The sequence below is a fragment of the Simochromis diagramma genome, unplaced genomic scaffold (genome assembly GCF_900408965.1).
Source record: "Simochromis diagramma unplaced genomic scaffold, fSimDia1.1 OVJJ01000293.1, whole genome shotgun sequence".
NCBI classification, from domain to species: domain Eukaryota; kingdom Metazoa; phylum Chordata; class Actinopteri; order Cichliformes; family Cichlidae; genus Simochromis; species Simochromis diagramma.
Window position 1 is genome coordinate 25,755,239 of NW_024386801.1, and position 5,873 is coordinate 25,761,111.

Below are 5,873 nucleotides of genomic sequence, written 5' to 3' on the forward strand. Positions count from 1 at the left end.
AAAAATCCTAACAGACCCAAAATAACCAAACCACTTTTTATACAGCATAACTCCCCCTCAGCTGAACCCTGACTGCTCCATATAACACAGACACGTTTCTATATTCAGTCAAAGCATTTAACAAACTTGATGAAGCTTTTTGACATTTATTCTCTGTTATTTGGTTTTCAGCTTGAGTCTCCATTAGTGGGAACATTTCCTGATTCAACTTTTCTTCTGTTTGCATCAAATTCCATGAAAGTCAAATCAAAGTGTTAATCAGAGTCCTGATAATCATATTTTATTAGAAAACATGGAGACTGTAGAGTATTTACGCTGAATATATTCATTTGTTCAATAAAAATCAATCAGTTCATCTAATAAAATCTGTTGTTGATCGACTCAGTTTGATTGACAGGACAGATGATCAGAGGTGCAGAGTTTTTACCACCATCTTTGTTACAGGGACTGAAGTATGGGTGGAATTTGTGATTGAAGGAGCAGCCAGTAAAGGAGTTGATAAGAGCTGCAGCACCTACATCATAAAAGGAGACCAGACCCTCCTCATAATCCACAAACACCCCCATCATCTCAAGACCAGACTGAAGACAGAGGGGGACTGGAGGACCAGCAAGAGCTCTGTATTCATTTCCATTTCTCATCCACACAGTCCAGAAACCATTCTGAGAACACAGTGTGATTTAACCTGAACCGCAAAGTAAAATCTGCCTGAAGAGAAACTCTGATTACAAACAGAGTTTGTAAACATTACAATAACGTGTAAATCTCTCTGGGTTGTCAGGAAGTTTCTTCCTCACATCACCACAGTGCACTTGTTTTTCATCATTAGACAGGATGAGTTTAGAATTTGCTGTATCCAGATCCAGAGTCACATCCACTGCATACTGCTGGACCTTCTTCAGCTCTGTAGCCTCAGACAGCTTCTTCTCCCTGAGTTTCCTGAGTGTCTCCTCCAGCTGAGCCACAGCTCTCACCACAGTCCCCACCACCCACCAAGGGTGGAGCAGCTTTCAGAGACGAGAAGCTTTGGAGTAGGTGGAGGTGGTCTTCAGAGCGTGAGAGCTGCTCCACCTCAGATCTTCTCTTCATCAGCTCAGAGATGTTCCAGATCTTTGATCAGACCTTCAGCGTGTTTCTCTTTTGTTTCCTGTTTGTCTTCGATCTCCTTTATGAGCTCCTTCAGGCCTCTATCGACAGACTTCTTTAGAGCAGCGAAGACCTGAACACCTTCTGCTTTCTGTCTGTCTGCAGCACCTTTACTCATCTTCACTGACTCTTTGATCTGCTGAATCTTCTGTCGTCTCTTCTGGATCATCTGCTGAATTTCAGCCTCTGTCTTCTCCAGCTCTGCCTTCTTTCCTTCATATTCGTCCTTCAGAGGAACAAACTCGTGGTTCTTGTGGTCTGAAATAGAGCAGCGTGCACAGACACATGTCTGGTCAGTCTTACAGAACAGCTCCAGAGGTTTATCGTGCTTCTTACACATTCTGCCCTCCAGGTTCTCCACAGCCTCAATCAGCTGATGTCTTTTCAGGCCTTTCTTTATCAGATGAGGCTCCAGGTGAGTCTGACAGTAGGACACCTGACACACCAGGCAGGACTTCAGGGCCTTCAGTCTGGTTCCAGTGCAGATGTCACAGGGAACTTCTCCTGGTTTGGCAGCTTGTTGCTCTGTTGCTCTGAACTGAGCGACCACCTCAGAGAGCAAAGTGTTGACCCTCAGCTGAGGTCTAATGTAGAAAGTCTCTTTACACATAAAAAAAAACACTGACACACAACATTCATGTCCCAGTGCTGAGTGATGCAGTTTTTGCAGAAGTTGTGTCCACATGGTATACTGACTGGATCAGTGAACACATCCAGACAGATGCAGCACAGAAACTGATCTTCAGATCGCAGACTGCTGGCAGCACACATGTCTGCACTCTGACGGAGAAAGAAAAGAAACACATTTAATTTAAAATTCACTTTAAATTTCATTTTTTGGAGATTATGTATTGGAATTTCAGGAGCGGGACCACACCTCCAAAAACGCTCCTTCCGGTTGTCATCTATATAGGTTCCCCCAGTTCTACCATCTGTTCATTATCATTTATGTGCAAACAGGGTCCATTCTCGGTCAGACGTCGCTTCAGACTAACAACTACTCAGGCTCAGCATCCATCACTTTTCCTCCGGCAATCCCAGAAACACACCGAACGTCACAGCGGCGCTTCCGAGAAACCGAATGCTGACGACCTCCTAGCAGTTTTCTCGACACCTGACATACGGTCTACTACGTCCATCCATCTAGTCGTCTTATCTCCGCTAAATCCAGTTATGAAGTAACTCCGGCCGCCCGCCACTTCAGCGAAAACCAGCGGGTTTGCCCGCTAGCAAAACTCACAGCTCCTCTCACGTTGCTCCGAAACGGGCCACAGGCCGGGTGAGTTAGCCGGAAAGCCGGCGGATGTCAGCGCCGAACCCACGCTTCCAAACAAATCACTGGTGGTGTGCGGATCGCTATTGAAATATTGATGTGTGTGTTTAAGTATTTTTAAACCTTGTGATCCACAAAACAACATAACAGTAAAAGAAGAACTGATTGCGTTACAGTCAGTGCAGGAGCAGCGGCTTCACTCATGCGCGATTCATTTGCAGTTTGGACTAGTGATGTGCGGATCGATACTGAAATATCGATTCCTCCGATACCAGTCATTTATGTTCTAGAATCAATTCTCATATTAAAATATCGATATTTTAGTAATTTAGGGAAAATTTGTAGTTTATCATTAACAGGAACACAGTGGAAAGAAACTATATCATTTGGATTGTCTACATTGGAAGGAACTACTTCTTCTTCCGCCTGTCGTAGTCATGTGAGAAATGCGTTGCAGCCACTTGGCGTGCGCACTCACAACAATGGCTGAGCATAAATGAATAGAATAGAATTAGAATTCAACTTTATTGTCATTGCACATGCACAGGTATAGGGCAACGAAATGCAGTTTGCATCCATTCAGAAGTGCTTTAGTGATATAGATATATTACAATATATATTAGCAATAATATAGATATGTAAGTATATTACAGAAATGGGTCTATTATGTTATAATGTACACGGTATGAGGTATGTTGTGAATATTCTATAACTATAAGTATGTACAGGCTGTAGTGAGTACAAGCTATGTACAGGCTATGAACAGGATATAAATATGAAAAACTATACAGAATATGAAATAAATAACTTTACAGAAATCTGAGATATACAGTTATACAGAAATGGGAACTATGCAAGTTGTAAACAGTTGTAGGATTAAAAATGATCGAATGTACAGAATGATTATTTACACAGAGCTATACAGTAGTGCAGTTAAGATAAGTGAGATATAATTCCTACAGAGGCTATATAAAGTGCTAGTGGTTGTGAGTGGTGGTTCAGTCCATGTTATTATTGTGTGTTTGAGGGTACAGTTGTCCATTGTGGGTGTGTGTATGTCCAGTCCATGTGTTAACGTGGGTCAGATGTCAGGAGGCAGAGTTCAGGAGTCTGACAGCTGTGGGGAAGAAGCTGTTCCGGTACCTGGTGGTCTTAGTCCGGAGGCTCCTGTGGCGCCTCCCAGAGGGCAGGAGGTTGAAGAGTCCATGTGATGGGTGACTGGGGTCTTTGATGATTTTCCCAGCCCTTTTCAGACACCGCTTCCTGTAGATGTCTTTTATGGCAGGAAGTGGTGCTCCGGCTATGCGCTGGGCAGTTTTCACGACCCTCTGCAACGCCTTCCGGTCCGAGGCAGAGCAGTTCCCGTACCAGACTGTTATACAGTTGGTCAGGATGCTCTCAATGGTGCAACGATAGAAGTTCACCAGGATGTCTGAGGACAGGTGGTTCTTCCTCAGAGTCCTCAAGAAGAAGAGGCGCTGGTGAGCCTTCTTGACCAGCTTGGAGCAGTTGGTCGCCCAGGTGAGATCCTCGGAGATGTGGACTCCCAGGAACTTGAAGCTGCTCACACGCTCCACAGCCGTCCCCTTAATGTGGATGGGTGGATGTGGGTCAGCATTCCTCCTGTAGTCCACGATGAGCTCCTTGGTCTTCTCGGTGTTAAGCAGCAGATGGAGTCATGTGCGGACGTATTTTACTTCCACAGACGGCCGAGACGTAGTTTGCGATACATGTGGCAAGACAGTGAGGTGTTGTGGCAACACCACTAACCTCGTCAAAGACCTCAGAGTACATCATATCACAGAATATGACGAGCTTATGTTGAGGTGAACTGAAGAGGAGGAGAGGGGTAGGTACTGCTAGGGCAAGACAGACGTCTCTCGCGGAGTCCTTGAGTGCTGCAGGCAACATGCTCAAATAGCGCACAACTTCAGGTTTTTTATTTCCATATGATTATTCTGCATCATTAAGCAATAAGAACAAGTAGTCTGATGTCCTGTAATCATTATGAAGCTATATTATTATATTATTATTACAATTACATAATGCAATTATATATTGCATTATGAAATACAATGAAACATTAAGTTTTTGTACAGTCTGTCTAATTCAGCTTTTCCATAAGTTCTACCGTTTCCCTTAAATTAATTTTTAACTTTTGTATGAATTATGAGGATTTGCATGGGTTGTTATCGTTGCTATGGACTGAGAGTTCGAGTGCGTGCACTCTAAGCTCTGAATCCCTTCTTCACGTATGAACAAACTCCTGTTGCTTACTCAATGTTCGCTGAACCCACACAAATTATACATCAAAACGTAGGTATTTTTGTTGGCTTTAAGACAGTGTCACTATCATTATCGTGCGAGCTACGTTTTTTTCACAATTTCCCTTAAAGTGAAAAAAGGTCTGAAAATTCCCCATTCAAAGTCTATGGGGAGGTTGTGAAACTCAGTGCTGAAATCCTGTAACGGGAGGGATTTTCAAATTGTCATATCTCCTTAATGAAGCGAAGTTAAGACATGAGGCTTGTGCCAATATATCTTCAGACACTGCTGACACTCACAGTGGAAGCAGTTTTCACAATTATCTTACCGTTGAGCCATGAATTACGTTTGTTTGAGGGGCGGAAATCTGTCCTTCTCTCAGTTTTCTAACTCTGAAAATGAAGCTGTTTCTTCTCTCGTCATATCTGCGCGATGGAGGTACAAAGAGCTATGAAAATCGCAGTGAAAGTTCAAGTCTTTTCAGCAGAATTTTTAGCTTCTTGGCCTGTTTACAGCAGAACTCTCAGTTTCTTCAACTCTTTTTACCATAAAATTCAACAAGTTCACTTTTTTTCAGCAGAATTTTAAGAATCTTCACCTCTTTTAAGGACAATTTTCAGTTTCATATCGTTTCAGTCACCTGAGAACCAGTTTGGCTTGGTGAGATAAGCAGCCGCCTTGAGACCAAGTGCCGCAGGTTCAAATCCTACCTGCAGCTGATGCTCTACGTCTTCTCCTCTTGCACTCACTCTACCCTTTCAAATAAAGCAGTTTTCAACAAAGACATAAGCTTCCACACAGTGTTTTCAGTAGATAGTTCTTCTTCTGCTTTTTTCAGATTCCACTACAAGGCATTCACACAGTATTTTCGCAGGAAATGCAACTTTTTCTAGTTTTTATTCAACAGCTAAATGTATAAAACATATATATTAAACATATAAGGTAAATATGCAATGTCAGATTACATTAAGATAGCTCAGAACCAGTGGCGGTCCTAGCCTGTTTGGCACCCTGGGCGAACACTCCCTCCCTCTTCTTTTCTATTTTTTCTAAACTGATCACCTGATGGCTTTGAACTTTTCTTGTCCATCTTCCATTAGTTTTAATTTTGCACTCCAGTATGAACACAAATCCCCCAACTCGAGGACTGCCACAACATAACCTAATAGACCTACACCTTAGTTCACAG